This window comes from Rattus norvegicus, chromosome 2 (assembly GCF_036323735.1).
Source record: "Rattus norvegicus strain BN/NHsdMcwi chromosome 2, GRCr8, whole genome shotgun sequence".
NCBI classification, from domain to species: domain Eukaryota; kingdom Metazoa; phylum Chordata; class Mammalia; order Rodentia; family Muridae; genus Rattus; species Rattus norvegicus.
The window spans coordinates 170,534,326-170,559,016 of NC_086020.1; the positions used below are offsets into that span (position 1 = coordinate 170,534,326).

A 24,691-nucleotide genomic window follows, 5' to 3' on the forward strand; every position below is an offset into this window, starting at 1 on the left:
GACAAATTTGAGGCCCCAGAAGTAGTATGATTCACTGTTTAGTATGTGAAAGGACAACTCAATTCCAGGAACTGCTGCCATGAGGAAATGTACCTTTCCCACTGTGGGGTAGTGGTAACTGTCAACTTGTCAGTATCCAGAATCACCTAATCTCTGAACGTGCCTCTGGGGGAATAATCTGGGTTATGTTAACTGATTTAGAAGTCCAACTCAATTTTAAGTGGATCCTGAACTGTATGAAGTTTGGAAAATGAACTAAAAAGATTCCTCTCTTCTCTGCTTCCTGACTATAGATGCAACCTAACCAACCCCTTCAACTGCTGCCTCCCTGACTTCCCTAAAGGAGGACTGTACTACCGATAAGTGAGCCACGGAACTCTCCCTTGAGCTGACACTGCCCGCACACTTTATTACAGCAACAAGGAAAGAACCCAAGCTACCCAAAATAGCAAATGTTCTTGTTTTTTAAAAGAATCCATAAATTCAGATTTTTAATGTGAAATCTCTCAAATTTAAAAACATTAATAGACCCCTATAGACCAAAGAAAAGAGCCACAGATTTCCTATGGCTTTATCTCAGAACTGTCAACACTTTCCTTAGTACCGACAGGAGGCACTCAAACATTATTTCTTGAAGATCCCAACAAAAACTTTAGAAAAAATATAATGCTCTTGTGAACTATTTCAGACTAGCAACTTCTTTTTATAACAATATTTGGCAATTTCTATGAAACACAAAATACATGTGTTCTTGGTAACCCAAGAGTGCAAGCTACAGATAGAATTGTACAAGTATACAAAGATGTGCACAAATCCAGTGATCACTGTATATAAAGCAATAACTTACAAATCACTATCAACAGATTACACAAACCAGGCTAAATATTATCATGTAACTATACAATGGCATGTTGACAGGGACATTAAAGAATGTCATGCCTAGAGCTAGAGACATGCTCAGTGGTTAAGAGTGCTTGTTGCTCTTCCAATGGACCGGAGTTCGATTCTCAGCACCTTCATGGTGAGTCACAATCATCTCACAGTTCCAGGGGGTCAGATGCTTCCCTCTGAATTCTGTGAATATGAATGTGATGCACATACATATTCACATACATATGCATTGACTAAATATACATAAACTTAATAAAAACATTTTCAAAAAGGAATTATCATGTCTTTGTGTGTACTGAATACAGAAAAGCTTGAAAGTACACTCTGTAGAGAACAAGGCATTCACTACAACACCAATTGGAAATGTTTGGTTTTCTGATAAGCATATATATATTCAGAGATTTTTAACATGGCATATAAAACTTATAGGGCATTTATAAGAAACCTTAAAAACTGCCATCATCTGTGAAAAAAACACCATGCTTTCTCACTTCTCTATATATTCTTTTTAAAGAACTCTTCTCAGGCAGATTCTCTTTATGTTTGTTTTGAGAGAGGATCTTGCTACCTCTGCAAGCCAGGCTTGCCTTCAACCCTCAGCAACCCTGCCAAGTGCTGAGATTGCAAGCATGGTTCACCATGCCCCTCTTCCTAATGTTCCTTAGAAACAAACTCCAACACATGTAGAAAGTCACAATGGACTCCTCTCAGTTTCCCCTCCCAACTTCATTTCTTTTTTTTTTTCTTTTCTATTTTTTGGAGCTGGGAACAGAACCCAGGGCCTTGCGCTTGCTAGGCAAGCGCTCTACCACTGAGCTAAATCCCCAACCCCTTCATTTCTTATATACCCAAAGCAATGCATACTTACTTGTGACTTCTCAAATGTGCCATACTCTCATCCATCATCCCTGATGTTCACTGACCCCATAAGCTTTCTCTATTTCCTTGACTTGCTTATTATTAATACTCTCCAAGACAAAACTCCATCTACAAATTAGGTATTCCTTAGTATCTACTTTTATTATTGAACCACCTCAGAGTGTTGTGATAACCAATCCTCTCCTCTTCTACCCCTACACTCGCCTCCCTCTGTCCCCACCAGACCTTAAGGTACAGTCTTTACCTCCCTAGTACCACATAGTTCCCTGATACCTGATGCATATTCAATGAAGAAACTGCAGAGACATTATGGTTTCACATGACTTGGATGATAGCCCATTACTCCTTTTAATAATCCCAAGGGATAAATACTATCTTCCTAATTTAAAAACACTGAGACAGGGGTTGGGGATTTAGCTCAGTGGTAGAGCGCTTGCCTAGGAAGCGCAAGGCCCTGGGTTCGGTCCCCAGCTCCGAAAAAAAAAGAACCAAAAAAAAAAAAAAAAAAAAAAACAAAACACTGAGACAAACACAGGTAAAATTATAAACTAAGAGACGGATAACCACATAAGATATTTGTCTATGAAAATGTTCCCTCACTTTAACATTTCTACACACTTGTGCCCCATCCATGAAACTGCCCAGTTTGCCAACTTCCCTTAAGAAATTACTCCTCTTGTTTAAAAAAACAATATAGGGAGACAGCTCAATCAGAAAAAAAGGCTTGAACATGGGTTCCATCTCCAGAATCCATATTTAAAAACCAGTGATAGATCTCTGGGGCTGGCTAACCAAACAGCTCCAGTTACCACTCAGTGAAGAAACCCAGACTGGAGTAAGAAAATGGTGGCCAGTGCCTGAGGAAGCAACACACAGAAAGAAAATAGCATCTGCCTGTCCAAATAACATCAGAAAACACTTTTAAAATCTCCTAGTCTGGCCTGATCTGGTGGCACCTATCTTTAATCCCAGCACTCTGGAGGCAACGGCAGGTAGATCTCTATGAGTATGAAGGCAGTTTGGTCTACCTGGGGAGTTCTAGGACAGCCAGGGATATACATAGTGAGACCCTGCCAGAAAAATTAAATAAATAAAAACTAAAAGCAAACTAAAACTAAAACCAAACAAATAAAAAAAGGCCGTCTAGTCTGAGCAGTGATTAAAAAACAAGTCTTCAGTGTCTTAATCAACACTGTTCTATCATGACACAGAATACCTACCCATGAATATAATTTAAATCTAAATATCCATCTTTAAATGTCTATGTGAAATTCTGCAAGGGAGGAATCTTGTTACTTTGTCCAGGCGCCCTTGAACTGATTCAGCCTCTCACTTGCTGGATCATTCACGAAATAATGCTACATTTTAAAGGCTCAACTACAGGCGTTGCTAAAAGCTTTTATCTCTTTTCCTTGTTTCAGAATAAGAGACACCATCTCATCTCTCCTTATCATTTTTAGCTTTGTCTAACTTCAACAGGAAGTAGAAAAATCTTGAACTTGTATTCGAACTAAAAGTTCACTTCACTCTGATTCAGGGATAAACTGTAAATGGCCTGTAACTCCAGCTCCAGTGGATCTGATTGATGCCTCTGACCTCCTAAGGCAACTACACTTCTGTGCAAACGCATCATACACAAACATTACACACTACACATGTGTCTATGTATCTTTCACATTTTATTGTCTTTCAAAAAAAATGTAGTGAAAATTTGATAAGTAATTTTTTTCAAAATGGATAGGAAAAAATTATTTGTCTAAAGGACTTTGTTCTATTTGTATTCTAACTCAAACTGAAATGTCATCCACATTATCAAAAGATTTTCTCAGACTATAAAGGTGAACATTATACAAAGTTTAACTCTTTAAATTATATGTAGTTTAATAATACAAGACATCCCTTTTCTATGAAGCACATTATATTTTTGTGACTTGTATCTTGTGAATGTTAAATTCTAAATTTGTTAGTTCAGGTGTTACTGAGATTACTAATGCCAATTTTGAGCAATATTTATTTTAGTGAGACAGGGTACTTCAGATAACATGCTTGAAAAATTTTTAAAAATGTGGTCCTATGCATCTAAAATATTTTATAAATACAAGTTTAGAGGTGGATCATTTCATCTTAAACTATTTCTATTATAAACTTTTAGTTTGATAAACTTTTAGTACTAGGTATTTCATACACACAGAACTGGCTTAAATTTTGGATGATAAAAAGAAACGAACTATTTAGAAAAATCATTTGGGGTCACAATGAGCAGTGAGTTAAAGTGCCTGCTCCTCAGGCCTGGGAACTTGAGTTCCACCTCTGAACCCTACCATGGAAAGGATCAACTCCTCAAAGTTGTCCCAACGTTCATGCAACCCCCTGAACTCAGACATGTAAAACTTGTCTCGGTTATTGCAAACAAAATTTAAATACTAAACACAAAAGCTATGTGCTCTTTGAATTTTTGGGAAATATCTATAAATGCTTTTCTAACTAAAGACCCTAGCTATCATCTCTTTCTTGGTTTTCTATAGTGTCATTATAAGTCTTATTCATTTGAACACAAAAATCACATCTTTCCTTCGTCTTTTTACCTTGTCAACCATCAGATACTAAAATAAGGCATTAAAAATTTTAATTTACATAAATTACTTACTCGCAATCCTTTTTTAACTTATGGTATGTCTTAAGTTTTCCACCAACAAAATGATTACCACTGAACGCTTAAAGCGTAACTTCACCCATACGATAGAGTTGAATATAATCTTGGTTTTAATATTTCTTCCTTTATAAGGATGTTTGTACCTTACATGAGCTGTTTTATAATTTTGACATCAATATTAAAGTCAAAGACTCTGGTAATGAAAATTAGCACTTAAAACATGGCCACACGCAGGAAATAAGGCATCAGTAGGTATTTAGCAAATACAGTGCGAACAAGATCTGCACGTCCTCAGTGGTTAAGACAGTATTTTAAACAAGTACACTTAAAAACAAAATCTACCTATTACAGCGCTAAGTAAGCTTAATTCCGAAAAGACTACAAAGGAAGTTTCTCAAACTCCTCATTGCCCTGATCCTTGAAATGGAAATTGCTAGTTATTTAAATTAGCCTATTTCCAGATGCATATTCATAAAGATGTTACCATCTTTATGCTACCTATGGTGCTTCCTGGTTTTAACTTAATTCCGGAGGGCTAAATGGGGGGTGCATTTTCAGAGCCCACTGGGGTCCCCTGAGATTGCTTCCTGGTTTATCCTTAATCCCAGACGGCTAAATGGGATGCATTTTCAGAGCCCAATGGGGTTCCCTGAGATAAATTCACCAAGAAAGCAGTCCACCCTGCAAGATGCCAGGAACCTCTAGTCCCTGCACCGGCTCCGTGGTCCTCCCGCACCCCAGGCTGCACTGCGAGCGTTAGCGGGCCCGTCGGGCAGTTGGCTCCCGACAACCACTCACGCAGGTGCCCTGGCAGCTCGGCCGGTTCCCTGTCGGGGCAGCGGAAAGTTCGAGGCCCGGCCGGCTAGGGACTCCGTGGCGCAGCGAGCGGACGCAACGGCGGCGGGAGGCCAGCGAGGTCAGAAGCGGCAGCCAGGAGCCCGAGGGCCCTGGAGTAATTTCTATGGACCGGGCGGCCGCGCAGGGAGCCCGAGGCTACCCGGAGCCGCAGTCGACGGGGCGGCCGCGCAGGCCAGCCCGCGGCCGCCGCCCGACGGTGGCGCCCCGGATTAGCGCGAGGGCACCCCCGACTGCGGCCGTTACCAGCGGTTTGCCGGTCACCCCCACAGCTCCCATTCCCGCCTCACCCCGTCGGGTCTTCAAAGGCCAGACCTAAAATCCCTGGACCAACGAGCACAAACCGCCGCCAGAGCTTTGGATCAGCGCTGTGGGCGGAAGCGGTGGCCAGAGGAGTCGCCGCGGGGCCGGACGGGGCAGGGCGTGGCCAGTGGCGCTCGTGCAGTCCTCGTGCCTCGGAGCCTCGGGCTCTTCGCCTCAGCCTACCGTGCCTCACGTGGAGTGCCCTCACTTCGACCAATCAGCGGCCGCGGGTGGGGGCTAGGGGGCGGGACTGAGGCTTGAAGCCCGAGAAGGCGCTTGCTACAGGAGAAAGGGACTTGGAGTAGCATGCTCGCTGGCCAATCGGGAGGAGAAAAGCGAGTCTCCGTGAGTGGAGTTTGGCGCGTGGAAGACTTGAAGGCGTTACTAAACAAGTTACAATGTGAACTTGTGAGCTTCCCTTCAGGGAGATGTAGGTAGGTTGACAAAGTTCTTTGTCTTGTTGGATGGAGTTTGCAAATCTTGAACTTCTGGTTTGATGCAAAACAGTCTTGGGGACTTAAATGAGGACGGGAAAGGTGGTTTTTAAAGCTTCTTAATACCTGATTCCCCTCAAAACAGATACGATAAGACTTGAATGATAAAAACGTTAACATAGTTTTTAGCCCTTTTATGCTTCTTCGTGCCAAAAGCTATTCCAGGGCACCTTTGTCGTTTTCACAGCTTTTTAACCAAGTTATGGCATGTTTTACAGAGAGCAAAACCTACACAGAGAGTTGTAGGCGTTTACACAACGTGTATATTAAGCGAGTCTTAGTTTTGTGCCAAAACCTAAGTATAGAAGCGCTGTGATATGTACTATCCCAAAAGGTGCTCACGAGGAGACCGCTATGCACAATACTAGGGACACGCTGGTAACTCGGAAAGTAGTCATTCTTATATATTTGGTTGTGAGCCTAGCCTTTAACGGCTGAGCCATCTCTCCAGCCCGAAAGTAGTCATTCTTAACCTCTGCTCTGCTCAGTATATTCCAAACAAGTTGAAAGCCTGAGCCACATCTAATATACTTGTTTGGCTTTGATTTTTAAGATTTTTTAACCTCAAAAACTGCAAGAGGAAAGTTTCTTAAACACTTTTTCGTAGTTTTTTTCTCCAGGAAAGAAGGGTTCTTCATGTTCTTCTATCAAATATCTATGCCTTGTCCTTTACAACAATGAATTTTACATAGTTGTGTCTGTGAGCTGAAAAGTTATTTTAAGGGTCGTTGTAGGAACCTTTAAGAGCCAGTAGGTGGCGATATTTTCTTGTAAGATGTGAGAGTGAGTGATCCTGGAAGTGGCCTGGGTGACTGTTTAACATTTCCAATGTTTTTTCACACCCCACACCCCAGTAAAAAGGAAAGCAAGTAGACAAGAGTTTCTTAAAGATCATTAGAATAAGGCCCTAGAAACTTGCTTTAGAAAGACAACTTGAAGACTCAAGTTACAGAATATGTCCTTTCCTCCTTTCAGTCAAAATTTTAAAGAAACTGAGCAAATTTTATTGGCAGATGAATTTTTCATTGACTGCTATAAAAGACATGTCTTCTGCAACCAAAAATAAAGGAATCGCCTTTATTTCTTAGGTTTCCAAGAAGAGGATATCTGAACCCTTTTGCCACAAGTATTCTTTAAGAATAGACTCCAAATTAGAATTTTTTAGAAGCTTTATGGGGAAAGATGATATTAGTGAAGAAAGATGTAAAATGTAGGTGTTCTTTTGACTGGAGAGAAGCCAGAAGCAGGATAAGCCTTTGCTGAAGGAAAAAGCAGAAGAGAAGATCTGTCATTACCTCAAAGGGATATTTCTGCTGACTGTGGCGTAGAAAGAAAAGGTTAAACAGTGGAAAGGGCCCTGAGAAATAGCTCAGCATTCAAGAACCCTTGCTTTTCTTCCAGAGGACCCACATGCAAGTCCAATGACTTTTAACTCTGTAACTCCAGGTGATAGGCCACCTCTGGCCTCTGGACACATACCCACGGGCAGACAGACTCCTATACATAATTTAAAATTAATAAAAAACTTTAAAACGGAAAAAATGTGTAACATAGTTGGCTAGAATAACTATGTAAGTCAATTTTCCCCATACGAAATGCAAGCTTTGGGAAGTTAGAAGTTAGTTTCATACATGCACTATAAAATACAAACCCCCAAAGGTAAGAAAAGTAATGTGAAGTCCCTATAAAATGTTTGCTTTTCAGCTTAGGTCTGATAGAATTAAAGGTAAATTTTCTATATAAAGGTCAGTGTGTTGCCAGAGGTTCCTCTATTCATATCTGGTCGTCATTACAAAGATCCAAAAAACATGGCAACTGCCTGTGTGTTTCTAGAAGTCTTAGCAGTAATATAGAATTCCTGCACAGGAAACAGTCCTACTTTGCTCTGGTTACACTTCAGTCAAGAGGATACCCTCTCAAAAGTTTTTGTTTTGTTTATGATGGTGTTACAGTTACAATTCCAGCACACTGGCCCACTCTCTCTTGGTGGTATGAGACTTTCTACAACTGAATGCCCAGAACTTCCCATCACTGACCCAGGAGCCATTATCAAGAGGATTCCGAGGAAAGGTAGGCGCTTCATGGATGGCTTTTCTGGTGACAGGAATGAGGCATCTTTATGTCCTGTCTGTATTGTCCTAGGATCAACAATCTTACTTTGTATGTAGACCAATGACAAGGTATCAAACCCATGGCCAGAACCTCAGTAAACATCAGTACAAATTGTAGGGAGTCTGATGAAGCCAGACTTCTCTGGTTTGTACTAATTATTAGTTAACATCAGGAACATATTGCTAAGACGTCTTAGTGTGAGGGACAGGAAACAAAGACAGAGGACCAGGGCTCGGACCCAATATGCTCTTCAGAGGCAGGCCTCCAGCTAGACTTGCTTCAGCTAGACTCACCTCCAAGCACAGCACTGCACTGCCACCTGGGACCAGAAACTGAGCAGAGGAGCCTGTTGTGTATGTCTCATTCATGCTCAAACCACAGTGAGGGTCTGTAATATTACCAGGAAAGAAACCTAAGCGGTGAACCTGAAACTGCTGCTCAGAATACGGAGTCCTGCAGGGTCTAGGTTAACCTACTGAGCACATCTGCATGGTCCGCTGACAGCACAACATATAGAAAACTCGTAATCCCCGGTGGAAGTTAGCACACCTACTTATACTCAAGGAAGTGAAGACTGACATTTGCCAATGGTACCAGCCAATCAGGAGCCTGACAGAAAATAGGATCCTCCTATTTTATCAGAGAGAATCCCCCCAGGGAAGACCCAATAAAAGAGCCAGGAAGTATGAAAAAAAATATGATAGCACAATGGAAATAAATTATCATGAAACACAAAAATAAGTGGAATGAATAAATAATTAATTAGTACCCAAACAATTTTCTTAATAGATTTTACTCCTATAAACCTAGAAATTATTTTTGATAATATCTCTCTTATTAGGTAATGGTATCATAGAAAACCAAATACAGTGGCAGGTGTTCTAGGCATTTAAGTGGAACCAGCAAGCCATCAGGATCAGCTTTCTAGCAAGAGCCCGTGCTTTGCTAAACTAAGCTTTGAACCCCACCTCCACGCCAATAGTGCTGGCACCTCCGCCGAGCCCAAACGCAGTTTTCTGAAACCCTGCTATTGACCTCTGCTGACTTTCTGTACAAGGTTCTACTGGCCTTCAACTGTCAGAAGCTTGAGATTACACCCAGGCTTACAAGGCTACTTGGTGTTCTCAGCTTTGTCGTAATACTGACTACAAGGGATAACTGCCTACCCACTTGGAACTTTAAGATTTAAATACAGCTGTCATATTTCATGTCTCTGCGTAAGTCTCTGCCTCCCAGATTGCAGGCCTCATCACTTCCAAGTAAGTGTGGCTTTCCTTGTTCTTAACCGTGTTGATTGCCTTCATGCATGAGAGTGTATACAAAGGCAGCATAAGGGAGTTGAAGATGATAGTGGTGACAGACAAGGATAATGTCAGCACCCTGAACACTGTGCTACCTGGGCAGTTGGTGCTGCGGAAACGTGGCCAGTGGGTGGAAGCCTGGAAAGGAGAGGCGCTTCCTACTGATGTGAGCAGAACTTTTCTTTAATGAGAGTCTCATCTGAATAACAGGAAACTTCAGGGGACAAACACCTTTTGCACCTTAAACCCAGAGCCAGTCCTCAGAGTGAGGATTTGAAACTGGAGTTGTGGATGCAGAGATAACGCAAAGAATTCATTTGCAATGTGCAGCCCACAGCATAGAGTTACTGCTTAATATTCTCACAACAGCCAAAACAGTATCACCCTTACTCCTGTCAGGCAGAATCCAAAACCACATAGGGCTGCCCTTGTCCCTGTGGCTGCCAGAGTCTAGTGGTTCACATTTCCCTTTTCAGTGATCAAAGGTTCAACATGTGCTTTGCAGTTAGATGCTCAATATGAATTTGTTGTATGTAGAAGAACAAAAAGCAAAGAAGCCTGGGCTGGAGAGGTGGCTCAGCAATTAAGAGTACTTGTTGCTCTCAGAAAAGACCGGTTCAATTCCCAGCACCTCTATGGTGGCTCACAACCATCTGTATAATCATGTTTAAAAGTACGTCTCTAGAGAATTATAAGTGAAAAAGTTTCCTATTTGTTTATAGACATAAAAATAATTGTAACACTGAAAGAAAATGACATTTTGGTATGTTTTAAATGTGTGTGTGTGTGTGTGTGTGTGTGTGTGTGTGTGTGTGTGTGTGTAAAATGAGTGCATAAAATGTGTCAGAATGCAGAGTGGAAGATAGGTAAGTACTTGAAATGCCTCAAAAGAATGTATAATTTTATTAGTTAGAACACTAAGACAACTGTAATTCAAGGTATAGTCATCAACTTCAAGCTTGCAGCTACACACGATTAGGGGTCAGTTTGGTCCCATTTTATCAAGCCAATACTATAATCACAGGCTGAGAAAAGGCACAGGGACTCTATCAACCAGGTGACTGTACTCTGCAAAGTGCCTTTAGGATGTGATATTGGTTTGTCTTTTTTTTTCTGCTTGCTGGTACCTTCAGGCTGGCAATTAAGAGATGCCAAGAAGACCCAGATGAAGCAGGGAGGCTTCTCTTTACAAGAATAGACTGGACTATGTGGCTTTCCCACAAGACCATCCCACATGTTCAGCATAGCTATCTTCCACTGCATACTGACACATTGCTATGTGCAGGAATGTTTCCTCTTTCCCTGCACAGCTGACTGTGACCTCTCCGCCCTGACTTCCCAGGAGCAGCAGCATGCTGACTGGCTTGGTCCACAACCCTAAAGCTTTGGGAAAGTATGGAGCTCCAGGAGGATAATGAGACCTTCTGCCTTTATGAAGTAGGCATTACTGTTGTGTCTTTATTTGCAGTCCTTTTGTTTCTTTCTCACTCTAGTGGAGACGTGAAGTACTTTGTGGAGTAAGAATGGAGATGGTGAATACCTTTGTCTTGTTTGTGATTAGAGATGTTTCCTTTATTTTTCCCCTTTTAACGTAATGTTGGCTATAGTTTGCCATCTGTAATCTTTAGTGCTTCGTGATGTTTCTTTCAGTGCTAGTTTCAGGACTTTATCATGAAGGAATATTGAACTTTATCAAAAGCCTTTTCAACATCCAATCAAGGCGACCCTGCAGTTGCTGCCCTTGAGTCTATACTCTCTCTGTCTTGTATTTGTTGATCTTTATAAATTGAGCCATGCTTACATTCCTAAATGAAGACAGTGTGGCCATTGTGAGTGGTCATTTTAATGTGTTGTTGAGTTCAGTTTGCAAATATTTATTAAGAATGTTAACTTCCGTGATGATTACTGAGATTGGCTGATAATTTTCTTGCAATCATATCCATATTTTTGTTTGTTTTTTTATTATCCTGATCCAGTTTTATCATCCAGACAATATTGGTGTTATAAAGTAGCATTCTCTCCCTTTCCACTCTATGGATTCTTTCAGGACAGTGGGCTTTAGCTTTTCTTTAAAACTGTGATTTAATGGTGACTGCATCAGGGCCCACGATTCTCTAACCATGAGACTTTTTCTTTCCACAATTGCCTAACTTCTTATAGATCCTATTAAGTTGTATATACCCTCTTGATTAAATTTTGGGAGGTCATATATGTCTAGAAATTTATCCTGTTTATTTTGATATTCTAATTTTTGAGTATCTGGTTTTGAAAGTATACTCTAATGATCCCTTAACTTTTTTGATATCAGTTAAAGTCTCCCTTTTCATCTATAACTTTATTGATTTTGGTCTTTCTCACCGAGTAAATTGGCTAACGTGATCATTCTTATTCTCAGAACCAACTCTATGCATTTCATTACTTCTTAAGAGTTTGAAGAACATCATTTAATTATCCAGGGTATCTCTGGCTTTTAATGTAGGCAGTTGTACCTGTAACCTCCACCTGGTAACTATTTTCATTGTATCCATATGATTCTGTATGCTGTGATTGTATTTTCATTCTGCTCTAGGGATTTTACTCTATCTCCTGACGTTTTTTCAATGATTCATTTATCCCTCAGGATCATGTTCAGTCTCCATTATCTGTACATTTTCTGTAGCATCACTATAATATCAAAGTGTATTACCCTATGATTAGATAGAGTAAAAGAAGCTATTTCTTTTTGGTATTTGTTAAGGCTTACTTTATATCTGAAATTATTTTGGAGAAAATTCCATAGGAAATTAATGTTCAGAAAAGAACATTAATTCTGCAGTTGTTAGATGGAATATTCTTTAGATATCTACTAAGTCCATTTGGCCAATATTGTCACCTAACTGCTATTTATTGACTTTTCTATAGGAATAAGAATAAGGTATTGAATGACCCATCATATTCTGTTGAAGTCAGCGTTTGCCCCAGCAGTGTTTATTTTATAAACATGGATGTGCTGATATTTGGTATGTTTGGAATTATTATATTCTCAGGTGAATTATTTTCTCTGTTTTAACAGTCTCTTGGATTATTCTCTCTTATTCTAAGAGTTCTCTTCAGAGTTTATTATAAACCAGCTTCCTAGACACAGAATAAAAAGGCTATGTACAGCCATTTTAGGAGCTGAGGAGGACTGAGGTGAGTCTAAAGCAGTGCTTCTCAACCACACTTTTGGGTTGCATAGCAGATATCCTGTATATCAGGTACATTATGATTCAAAACTAGAAAATTATAGTTGTGTCTCCTTACTTTCAAATTCTATTTGCTTGAAGTATTTTTTTCTTTTTTTAAATTATTATTTATTTACATTCCAAATGTTTGCCCCTTTCAGATTCCTCCCCTTCAGGTCCCACCTCAAAGAGTTCCCCCCCACCCCCTAACTCCTCCTTTTTGACTCTGAGATGGTACCCCCCTCCCAGCATCTCTCCTCCCTACAAGTCTGTACAGGATTAGGTTCATCCTCTCCTACTGAGGCCAGATAAGGCAGTCCTCTGCTACATATGTGCCAGGGGCCTCTCAGACCAGCCTGTGTATGCTTTTTGGCTTGTGACTTAGTCTCTGGGAGCTCCCAGGGGTCCAGGTTAGTTGATACTCTTGGTCTTCCTATTGGGTTCCCGTCCTCTCCAGTTCCTTCAATCCTTCCCCTAATGTTTTATAGGGGTCATCCTGAGTGAGGTAACCCAGATCCAAAGGACATGCATGGCATGAACTCACTGGTTAGTGAATATTAGCCAAAAGTATAGAATACCTGTGACATACCAAAGACCCTAAGAAGTTAAACAAGAATGAAGGTTCAAATGAGGATGCTTCAACCCTACTTAGAAGGGGGAACAAAATAATCATGGGAGGCAGAGGAATGGTGGGACCTGGGTGAGAGCGGGGAGAAAGGGGAAGGTGAGGGGGAGGATTAGTTATGGGAGGATACAGGAGAGAAGCCCAGGGAGAGAATGAATGGAAATATGCAGCTGCCAGGGGAGGGGTGGGGAACCTCTAGAAAGTCCCATAGAGCAGGGATGGGGAAAACGCCCAGGTCTCAGTGTGGGTAACCTTAGCCCAATTGCCCAACAGTGGGGGCGATGGAGCCTGTAGAGACCGCCTCAGTAGTCAGACTGGGCCTTCATGGAGGACGGCGATGCCAACTCACCTTACAATTTCCACTCCGATCGTTCCTGTCTAAAAGAAATGCAGGGTCAGATGAGGTAGACTGAATGAATGGCTGACCAGCGACCGGCACAACTTGGCATCCGTCCCATGGGCTGGGCACCAAGCCCTGACACTAGTACTGATACTATGTGGTGCTTGCAGACAGGAGCCAAGCATGGCTGTCCTCTAAGAGGCTCTTCCCACAGCCGACTCACACAGATGCAGGTACTCACAGCCAAGCCTTGGGCTTGAAGTATTTCTTGTCCTAAGACTTTGCTCTTCTTTGTTATTGAGTTGTGTTCCTTGCAGGCAAGAATAACTGGGGACTGTTCTTTAATCCACTCTGCTAGTTTGTTTTATTACTGAAGAATTAAGGTCATTAACACTCAGTTGTGGAGAAGTATGACTTAATTCATGACGTTTTGTTGGCTCTGTAGTATTTGGTACATTTCTAACCCTCATTTGCTCATCCTCTGTTCTTTTTCATGACCTCATGGTGTGTGTCTTTTTTTCCCTTGGGGTGTAGAATTGCTTAACTCTAGCTGAGTGGTCATGAAAGCTTTCACTTTGTAATTACTGTGGGATATTTTGTTTTTCTTTCAATTTCGAAGGATAATTTTGCTGCATCTTCCCCTGTATTAGGAAAATTATTCTATTTTTTTGCTTTGTTTGTTTTTTTTGTTTTTTTATTTTCTTCTTTTTGCTTTTGTTTTGAGACAAGGCCTTTTCAGGTAGCTCTGGCTGGCCTGGAATTCACTGTGTAGAGTAGACCAGTCTTGAATGTGCAGAGAGAGATCCACCTTACCTCTACCTCCAGAGTGCTGGGATTAAAGGCATGTGCCACTAACCTTAGCTTTGGCTATGATTTTGTTGAGTGTGTTTTCTTTGTCTATAATTTGTATGTCTCTTCCTTCTGTGCCCACGAGTTGTAAGCTTTGTCTGTTGATGGTGCACCCTAAATCTTTCGTGTCCTGCTTATTTATATTCTCAGTAATTCACCTTTTTGTCTGACTATGCTAAGTTATCTTTCTCTCCTAAAGTTCTGATGGTGTGCCTTCTGCTTCATTAAACTGGGAGTGAGGTTTCCTGAATTTTTTTTATTTAATTTACTGAGCTTTTCATGATCAGATTTTCAATTCAGAAGTTACTGTCCCATTTTACTTTGTTGAACATTCTTATTGACTACTACTTTTCATTTCTTTGTCTGGAATTTCATTTACTCTCACTAGAAAATTTTACTGTGAACTCATTCACTGTTAAATGTCCCTTTTTATGACTTGTTTTTCTGCATTGGGACTTGTATATCTGAAATTAAGTTGTTGGTTATATTTTTATTACCTTGTATTAATTACCTAACTCAATGTTGTAACAAAAAGTCTCCAAATGGCAGCTTATGTCAGGAAGCAAGGGTTTGTCTCACTTTACAGACAGCCCATCATGGCAGGGAAGACATGACAGTAGAAGCACATTGTGTCCTCGCTCAAGAATTGAGGAGTGAGTGTTTGTGCTCAGCTCACTTTCTCTGTGTATTCAGTGCCAACACAGAGCCACATTTCCAGCAGTTCTTCCCACCTCAGCTCACCAACCTAACCTAGATAATCTCCCACACATATACCCGTACATTTGTTTCCATAGTGATTCCAAGTCCTCTCAGGCTGACAATCAAGATTAACCACCACCTATCATGTGCCTTCAACTGGAGCATTCGTACTGTTTAAGTGAAGTTAAGTTGTAGTCAGCCCGAGAGGTAGTTTATGATGGACTGGAGCTATAACTCAGTAGCAGAACCCTCAATCTACATGCTAAGGGCACTGGACATAGCCTCCTGCACCTTTCCAAGCACAGAATACTAACTATAGAAGCAACTGCAACTGAAGGATAAACCCACTAAGAAAATACTCTGTAGTGGAAGGGAAATAAATGCAAAAGGAGCATTTTCTGAAAGCCCTCAGATGCTGTCAGTGATGGAGTGTATGCCTAGTATAAGTCCTGCACTCTCTCCTCATAAGATGTACAGGTACACACGCACATTCACGCACACACACACACACGTGCATGCATGCACTGATGCACACATGCACACTTAAGAGACGATACCTACATTGCATGGTTCCAGCATGGGTGGTCAGAAGAAAAGATACTAACAATGTAGAGAGATGTAACATGTGTCAACAGTAGCCACTCTTGATGGTCTAGTGAAGCATCACTCAACAGAAGACCTGGGCTTTAAACTGTCTATAAACCCTTAGCCAATTTTAGAAACCCACACTTTTAGTATTTCGACCCCATCCTATCTTATGCCTTAAATTCCTTCTTGTCAGACATAGTTATTATGAAGTTTATTGTTTTCATAAATCTCCATCCAGAATACCTGTGTGAAATATAAAAAGAATGTGCAGTCATGTTTCCTGTGTGCATCCAGCCATCTGTGCATGAGGCGCCAGAGGCAGAGTAAAGGTGTGAGTGCTGAGGGGCAGCAGGGAAAGCTAGGAAAAGCGGGCATCTCAGCACTGATGGAGCATGCAGCAACCGCTCCATTCTTGCTTTCCACCCAGCAATGAGACAGCCAACCACAGCAGGTGTCTGGGCAAACCTAGACACTTACCGGATCCAGTCCTCTTGCTTGATCAGGTCCTTGGAGCAGCTCCAGGCTGAACCATACTCTGACAAGAGCTGTTGATCTGATAAATTTTGCAACTTGGACTTTTTGTTTGACTCAACACAAATAAAGAGATTTTGTCAGGAACACTTACACATTCATTCTTCAAAGGAGAGGTGATTCAGCCAGGCGCCAGATAAAGGTGCTTTCAAAACTTACATGGGTCACAGTAGAACAAAGAGATAAGAAGTGCTTACCCCTGCCCAGTTTGGGGATAGAGTACCCAAGATTGTTTACTCTTCCATTATGTTTTCCAAAAATGTTTCAATTTTATAAAATGTTGATATTCAATTGTAGCAATTATGAATATCTCCGAGGCCACGCTGCTCAGCTAGTTTCCAGAAGAGCTAGAATTTGAGTCTTATGTGATTTTGATTTCTGTATGTCAGGGAAGAAATGTAAGAAACTTAACTCAAGGTATTTAAATGGCAGTTTGAGTCCAGACTCATGATCCAATTCCTCTTACCCAATAAAAACGGATTCAGGAAATACATTCTTTTTAAAGAAACTGGTAGAGTGAGAATGTTGATTGACTGAACAGAACCTCTGATAGTTACTGGTTCTTTTCCTATCATGGAGTGTTTGCCCCCACAAGAATTATAAACTCACAGTTATGCTCTCACATCGTGTGTATGTGCACATGTGAGTACACACACTGAGGACTGGGTCTAGCAAGTTGTGTATGATAAGTATGGTCACCTCTATAACACTAGATGACACCTACAGCCCCTGATTAATGTATTAAGTTGATTAGAGACAGTGTCACTATGTAACCCCAGTTGGCCGAGCCTCCCAGAGATGCTCCTCCTTTGCCTCCAAAGCACTGCCACTACCCTTTTGCTGCCTCTTCCTCATCCAGCTTGGTGCCATTCTGTTTGTCTAGATTATTTTTATGTGTATGAATGTTTTCTTAGCATGTATATCTGTGTATTGCCACGTGTTGTGTCCCAGGAAAGCTCAGAAGAGAGCATCGGATTCCCTCAAACTCAAGTTATAGACAGTTAAAAGCTGCCAAGTAGGTTCTGGGAACTGAACCTGGGTCCTCTCCACAAATGCTTTTCATCACAGTAGAGTCATCTCTCCAACCACAATATTTTTCCCTTAAAATGTTATTTGCTTGCCTGTATGTATCCATATGCATGGGTATCATATATGTGTAGAAGAGGGTGTTAGATCTCCTGGACCTGGAGTTACAGGCAACTGTGAACTACCTGACGTGAAATTCTGGGAACCAAACTCAGGAAGAGTAGTGAATGATCTTAACCACTGAGCCATCTCTCCAGCTGTATACTTCTTAATTGAAGACTATGAGATCATCATTGCACAGGAGTGAAAAATGATGCCCAATACTGTACACCATTTTTTGAAATCTGTGGTAATTTGAATAAGAATAAGACTTACAGGATCACATATTTGATTGCTTAGTCACCAGGGAATGCCAGTATTTAAAAGGATTATAAGGATTAGGAGGTGTAGCTTGTTGGAGAAAGTGGAGAAAGTTGGGGGTGGGCTTAGAATTCTGGCAAAGAAAGACACATTACCTTATTAAAGGATAATTAATCTTCCTATCTCAAAAGCTTCTGGTGGACCTGCCTGTATTAGTGAGTGTCCTCTAGAGGAAAAGAACTTGTAGAATGACTATGTATGATAAAAGGGGATTTATTACAGAATGAGTTCTGCTTAGTCCAGACAATGGCTGTTTCACAATGAGAAGGCTAGGAGTCTGATCATTGTTCAGCCCATGAGGTTGGTGTCTCTGCAGACCCAATCTGGCAATGGAGTCCTGAAGGATTGCTGGAAAGCTGATCTTCAGTCTACATTGTACCCTGAAGAAGCTGGATTTAATATCACCCATAGCAACAGGATAGATTAATTTACCAGTTTAGTGAGGGCCAGCAGGCAAAAAGCAAGGTTTCCCTTTTCCTTGTCCTTTCATGTAGGCCACCACCACAAGGTGTGGCCCAGATTAATAAGGGTCCCCTTGCTTCAAATAATATGACTAAAATAATCCCTCAACAGGAATTCCTAGCAACTTGGGTTTTAGTTGGTTCCACTTGCAGCAAAGTTGACAATGAAGCTTAGCCATCATGCTGCCTTTGTGGGGGTGGTCCCTTGGCTGGGAAATTGACTGCACCCACTGAATTAACTCCATCTAGCTTACCCTAATGGGCCTCATAGAGTCCTGATCAAGATTATAACACTAGTACCTAGAATTAACAAAATGGTGTTGTGTAAAGGTAGTTGTTCAAATATCAGAGCATAGCAAGCTGAAGAGGGAAAAGGGAACATTCCCTGTGTTTCAGTCAGTGTTCTATTGCTGTGAAGAGACAAGGTAGGTCGTCAAGCCAACTCTTATAAAAGAAATCATTTAATCATGGGCTTGCTCACCATTTCAGAGGGTCAGTCCATTATCGTCACAGCAGGGAGCAGGACAGCACACAGGCAGGTAAGCATGTGCTGGAGCAGTTGCTGAGAGCTCCATCACCACAGGCAGCAGCCACATCCTGTAATCCTTCCCAAACAGTTCATCAGCTGGGAACTCAGCATGCAAATATATGGGGCTGTGGGGGCCATTTTTATTCAAACCACCCCATATTGATGTCTATTCGCCCCACTTGCCTATGTATCCATAAATACAGCTATTACCTGTAATGCAGACATCCTCTTCATTACATCCTAGCCAGATCGCTCATTCCTAACTGTCACCTGTGGCAGTGGGACCTTTAAGCAAAGCTTCTACTGACTTCAGACTCCTTAGACAGAGCCTTCTGCGACATTGCCTCCTAATTGTACTATCACTGAGTCAGATTTTTTCACAAAGATGGGCGATTGCTTAGGAAAGGATGAGTACCTCTTCCTTTCTTTTTGATTTTTTTCCTTTTATTGAAAATTGATGCTTTTTTCTCACATACTATATGATTATGGTTTTCCCCTGCTTTTACTCCTCCCAGTTCCTCCACAGCTCCCCTAACATCTGTATCCACTCACTTTCTGTCTCTAGGAAAAAGCAGGTTACTAAGTAATAATAATAAAATAGAATGCAATAAGATAAAAAATAAAACACAATAAAATGGACAAAACAAACAGAAGGAAAAGAACCCAAGAGAATGCACAAGACATGAGAGACTAACTTGTAACAAACTGAGGAATCACAAAAACACTAAATGTGAGGCCATAATATATACACATAGTATATAGTATATTACTCATTATATATAACATTACATTACACACACACACACACACACACAGAGAGAGAGAGAGAGAGAGAGAGAGAGAGAGAGAGAGGAGAGAGAGAGAGAGTAAATATACAAAGGACCCCATACACACCTTTGCAGGCCCTGTGTGTGCTCCCTCAGTCTGTGAGTTCATATGTACTTTGATCATGTTGATTTAGAGGGCCTTGTTTTCTTGGTGCCCCCCATCACCTTTGGCTCTTAAACTCCATTTCTATGAGGTTCCCTGAGCCAGGTCTCTCATTCTGTGTGTTGTCTATCTGTGCATCTCTACATTTGTTCCCATCTGCTACAGAAGGAAACGTCCCTGATGATGGCCGAGGAAAGTACTGTTCTATGGGGATAACACAAAGTCATTAGGAGCAGTTTTATCACTAAATTCTCTCCCTCCTTCTCTCCCTCCCTCCTTCAGTCCCTCTCTCTTTTTCCCTCTCTCTTCCTCTCTCCATTTTTAGAGCAGCATTATTTGGTTTTACCCTATGTCATTGGGTTATCAAGTCAGGTTTGTGAGTTAGTGTTTCCAGTTTTCTTCAAACAACATGCAGATTCCTGTACCAAGGGCATTAGAATGTAGGGGCGAAGGCTGTATATAGACACCAGCTCGACTTTCCCATGTTCTGTGAGGTATATTGGTATTTTCTTAAGCAACAGGGCTTTGCTGTCAGTTTGTGGAGAACAACTGATAGTCTCAGCAACAACCTGGGTTATTTGAAGACTCCCATGGGATTTCTTTGGCCAAGAACTCAATTAGATATAACCCAGCTCAGAGACAGGAAGCTTCATTTGGCTGCAAGAGAGGGCCAGTTGTGGCATTGCCCTCAGCCTTTGGTGATTTCATTTATATTGCCTTCATATATGTGTATATTTTAGGAAGCCTCTGCTGTATTAGATTCCCATTACTATCCCTCAAATGGCCTTTGATTTTAGCTGTCTCTCCCTGTATTACCTCCTTCATATCCCTTTGGCCTTCCCCTCCCTACGTGATCATCCTTTTCCAGACCCCATTCACTCATAATTATTCTCTTTCCCTTTAGTAATGAGCTCTATCTGCCACCCTAGTTCCTAACGTTGTACCTAACTTCTGCATCCATCAATTGTAGCTCTGTTAGCATTGACTTAACAGCCAATATGCACAGGTAAGCAAATATATACTATATTTGTCTTTCTGGCTCTGGATACCTCATCCAGAATGACTTTTTCTAGTTTGTGAATTTCATAGTTTTATTCTTTTGAACAGTACAGTAATACTCCATTGTATAAGTACACCACCTTTCCTTTATCCATTCTTCTGTTAAAGGACACTGAGGTTGTTCCCAGTTTCTTGCTATTGTGAATAGAACAGCATGAACATGTTTGAGCAAGTGTCTCTGTGGTAAGATTAAGCATCCTTTGGGTATATGTCCAAGAGTGATATAGCTAGAAACTGAGGTAGGTTGATCCTCATCCTCATGCAGAGCCACCACGCCGATTGCTACAGCAGCTGTGTAAATTTGCACTCCTACTAGCAACGAATAGGTGTTCCTCTTGCTGCACATCCTTGACAGCATGAGCTGTCACTTGTCTTAGTGACCTTGACCAATCTGACAGGGACGGTCTCTTTCTTAAAGCACAACTTAAACCCCAAAGACATTAGTCTTGGTGCTTGAATGATCTCCACTGTGCCGAGAGCTCTCACATGGCTTTGTGCCTTTATGTTTATGGTGCCCTGTACCCGGAATGGCCTAAAAATGGGAGATCCTTTTTTTCAGTGTTGATAATGTTATAGAGATCTCCTTCTGCACGCCCACTTGACCTCCTAATCCTTGTGTTCCCTGATGAGTGGATTCAGATGAGACACAGAGCACAGTAGAGAAAATGCCAGTATTTACTGTAGAAGAAAAGGAGTTGAGCGTAGGCAGTGACTACAGCAGCTATGGCAGAGGAAATGCTGCCCCAGACTGAATGAGGACAGTTGCCACTGACTGTCATATAGACCTGCATGTTTAGGAAGAAGTTTTATAGCTTTCTAAAGTCTCTGGAACAGACAGCTGTTTGTTTGTTTGTTTGTTTGTTTGTTTGTTTCAAATTTTTTTAGGTTGGGAAGTGGTTTACCCTTTTTTGTCCATTTTTTTATTTAATCTTTTCTTACAGTCCAGACTTTATCCCTTCCTGGTCCACCCTCTGACTGTTCCACATCTCATACCTCCTCCCCCTTTCTCTACGAGGATGTCCCCACCTCCCAAACCCCACCTGCACTGCACTAGACCTCACCACTCCCCGGGGCCTTCAGTCTCTTGAGGGTTAGACCGGGAGTCCTCTGCTGTATATGTGTTGGGGGTCTCATATCAGCTCAGGTATGCTGCCTGGTTGGTGGTTCAGTGTCTGAGAGACCTCAGGGGTCTGGGTTAGTTGAGACTGATGGTCTTCTTATAGGGTCACCTTCCTCCTCAGCTGCTTTCAGTTTTGGAACAGACAGCTTTCCTCAGGGCATTTTCCTTCCCAGATTATTGACAGAGCTCATTAGGATTAATTCATTTGTTTTTAATTAACTCATAGGAAAGAGAAAATATTAGTCTTTTACAGGTCCTCCTACAGGGTTACCCTCCTCCTTAGCTTCCTCCAGCTTTTCCCTAATTCAAACAAAGGGGTCGGCATCTTCTGTTTGTTGGTTGGGTACAAATATTTGTATCTGATTCTTACAGCTGCTTGCTGGGTCATTTGGAGGGCAGTCATGATGCATCCCTTTTTGTGAGCACCCTATAGCCTCAGTAATGGTGTCAGGCCTTGGGGCCTCCCCTTGAGCTGGATCCCCCTTTGGGCCTGTTGCTGGACCTTCGTTTCCTCGGGCTTTTCTCCATTTCCATCCCTGCATTTCTTTCAGACAGGAAGAATTATGGGTCAGAGCTTTAGCGTGGGATAGCAACCCCATCCCTTACTTGATGCCCTGTCTTTATGCTGGAGGAGGATTCAGTAAGTTCCCTCTCCCCACTGTAGGGCCTTTCATCTAGGGTCCCCACCCCTACCCCCAGCACCCCTGCCACCATGGAGTCTTGAGAGTTTCTCACTCCCCAGGTCTCTGGTACATTCTAAAGGGTCTTTGAAACCTCCTTCCTCCTGAGGTCCCCTGTTTGCTTTGTTTCTGCTGGCCCTCAGGGCTTCAGTCCTTTTCCCCCACCTAATACCAGATCTTGTTCCCCTCTCTCCCCATCTACATCTCCTTTCCCTCCGCAGCCCCTCCCTCCGTCCCAAGTAGAACCGAGGTGTCCTCACTTGGTCCCTTCAGCTTGTTGAACTTTTTGAGTTCTGTAGACTGTATCTTGGGTATTCTATACTTTTTTTTGGCTAATACCCACATGTCCTTTTGAGTCTGAGTTACCTCACTCAGGATGATATTTTCTACTTCTATCCATTTCCCTGAAAAACTCAAAATGTCCTCGTTCTTAATAGCTGATAAGTATTCCATTGTGTAAATGAACCACGTTTTCTATATTCATTCTTCTGTCATGGGACATCTGGGTTGTTTCCTGCTTCTGGATATCACAAATAAGGCCACTATGAACATAGTGGACCATGTGCTTTGTGGCATGGTGGGGTATCTTTTGGGTATATTCCCAAGAGTGGTATTTCTGGATCTTTAGGTAGGCGTATTTCCAATTTTCCAAGGAAACTCCAAATTGATTTCAGAGAGTGGTTGTACCAATTTGCAACCCCACCAGCAGTGGAGGAGTGTTCCTCTTTCTCCACATCCTCACCAACAGGTATTGTCACCTGAGATTTTGATCTTAGCCAGTCTGACTGGTGTAAGGTAGAATCTCAGGGTCATTTTGATTTGCATTTCTCTGATCACTAAGGACTTTGAACATTTATTTAGGTGCTTCTCAGCCATTTGAGATTCCTCTATTGTGAATTCTCAGTTTAGTTCTTACCCTATTTTTTGATTGGGTTATTTGGTTTTTTTGGTGGTAAGCTTCTTGAGTTCTTTGTATATTTTGGACATTAGCCCTATATCAGATGTGGGGTTAGTGAAGATTTATTCCCAATCTGTAGGATGCCGATTTATCTTATTGACTATATCCTTTGCCTTACAGAAGCTTTCTAGTTTCATGAGGTCCCATTTATCAATTCTTGATCTTGAGCGTGAATTATGTTTAGTAAATTTCTGCCTGTTGCAATGAATTCAAGGCTCTTTCCCACTTTCTCTTCTATTGAATTCAGTGTATCAGGTTTTATTTTTGTTGAGGTCCTTGATCCACTTGGACTTGAGCTTTGTGCATGGTGACAAATATGGGTCTATTTTCATTTTTTCTACATACAGACAACCAGTTTGACCAGTACCATTTATTGAAAATGCTTTCTTTTTTTCCACTGTATATTTTTGGCTTCTTTGTCAAAGATCAAGTGTGTTTAAGTGTGTGGTTTTATTTCTGGGTATTCAATTCTATTCCAATGATCAATCTGTCTGTCTCTGTACCAATACCATGCAATTTTTTTTTTTGGTTCTTTTTTTCGGAGCTGGGGACCGAACCCAGGGCCTTGCGCTTCCTAGGTAAGCGCTCTACCACTGAGCTAAATCCCCAGCCCCAATACCATGCAATTTTTATCACTTTGCTCTGTAGTAGAGCTTGAGGTTAGGGACAGTGGTTCCCCCAGCCATTCTTTTATTGTTAAGAATTGTTTTCGCTATTCTGGGTTTTTTGCCTTTCCAGATGAATTTAAGAATTGCTCTTTCCATGTCTTTGAAGAATTGTGTTGGGATTTTGATGGGGATTGCATTCAATCTGTAGATTGCCTTTGATAGGAGGGTCATTTTTTACTATGTTAATTCTGCCAATCCATGAGCGTGGAAGATCTCTCCATTTTCTGAGATCTATTTCTTTCTTGAAAGACTTGAAGTTCTTATCATAAAGTCTTTTACTTGTTTGGTTAGAGTTACCCCCAAGATATTTTATTATCTGTTGCTATAGTGACGGGAATTGTTTCCCTTATTTCTTTCTCAGTCTGTTTATCATTTCTATAAAGGAAGGCTACTGATTTATATGAGTTAATTTTATATCTGGCCACTTTGCTGAAGTTGTTTATCACCTGGAGAAGTGCTCTGGTAGAATTTTTGGGGTCACTTATGTATCTTATCATATCATCTGCAAATAGTAATA

General features: G+C 41.4%; 1 protein-coding gene and 1 long non-coding RNA gene across 25 annotated transcripts in view; one reads left to right on the forward strand and one right to left on the reverse strand.

Annotated features, from left to right (window-relative positions):
* The window catches only part of Rbm46 (RNA binding motif protein 46), a 51,719-nt gene extending 37,943 nt beyond the window's left edge, over positions 1-13,776 (reverse strand). For 4 of the 9 annotated variants that reach the window (XM_039102297.2, XM_006232530.5, XM_039102296.2 and 1 more), the window contains exon 1: positions 5,569-5,707. The gene's annotated coding sequence lies outside the window, so the exon portion shown is untranslated. Of the gene's footprint in view, positions 1-5,221; positions 5,361-5,568; positions 5,744-13,665 lie in introns of those variants that run through there. The other 5 variants (XM_017590873.3, XM_063281817.1, XM_063281816.1 and 2 more) reach the window with 4 other exon arrangements.
* The window catches only part of LOC102555909 (uncharacterized), a 110,656-nt gene continuing 91,728 nt past the window's right edge, over positions 5,764-24,691 (forward strand). For 15 of the 16 annotated variants that reach the window (XR_010064330.1, XR_010064335.1, XR_010064336.1 and 12 more), the window contains exons 1-2: positions 5,764-6,015; positions 8,028-8,145. This is a non-coding gene — a long non-coding RNA (uncharacterized LOC102555909). Of the gene's footprint in view, positions 6,016-8,027; positions 8,146-10,830; positions 10,926-24,691 lie in introns of all 16 variants that reach the window. The other variant, XR_010064339.1, reaches the window with a different exon arrangement.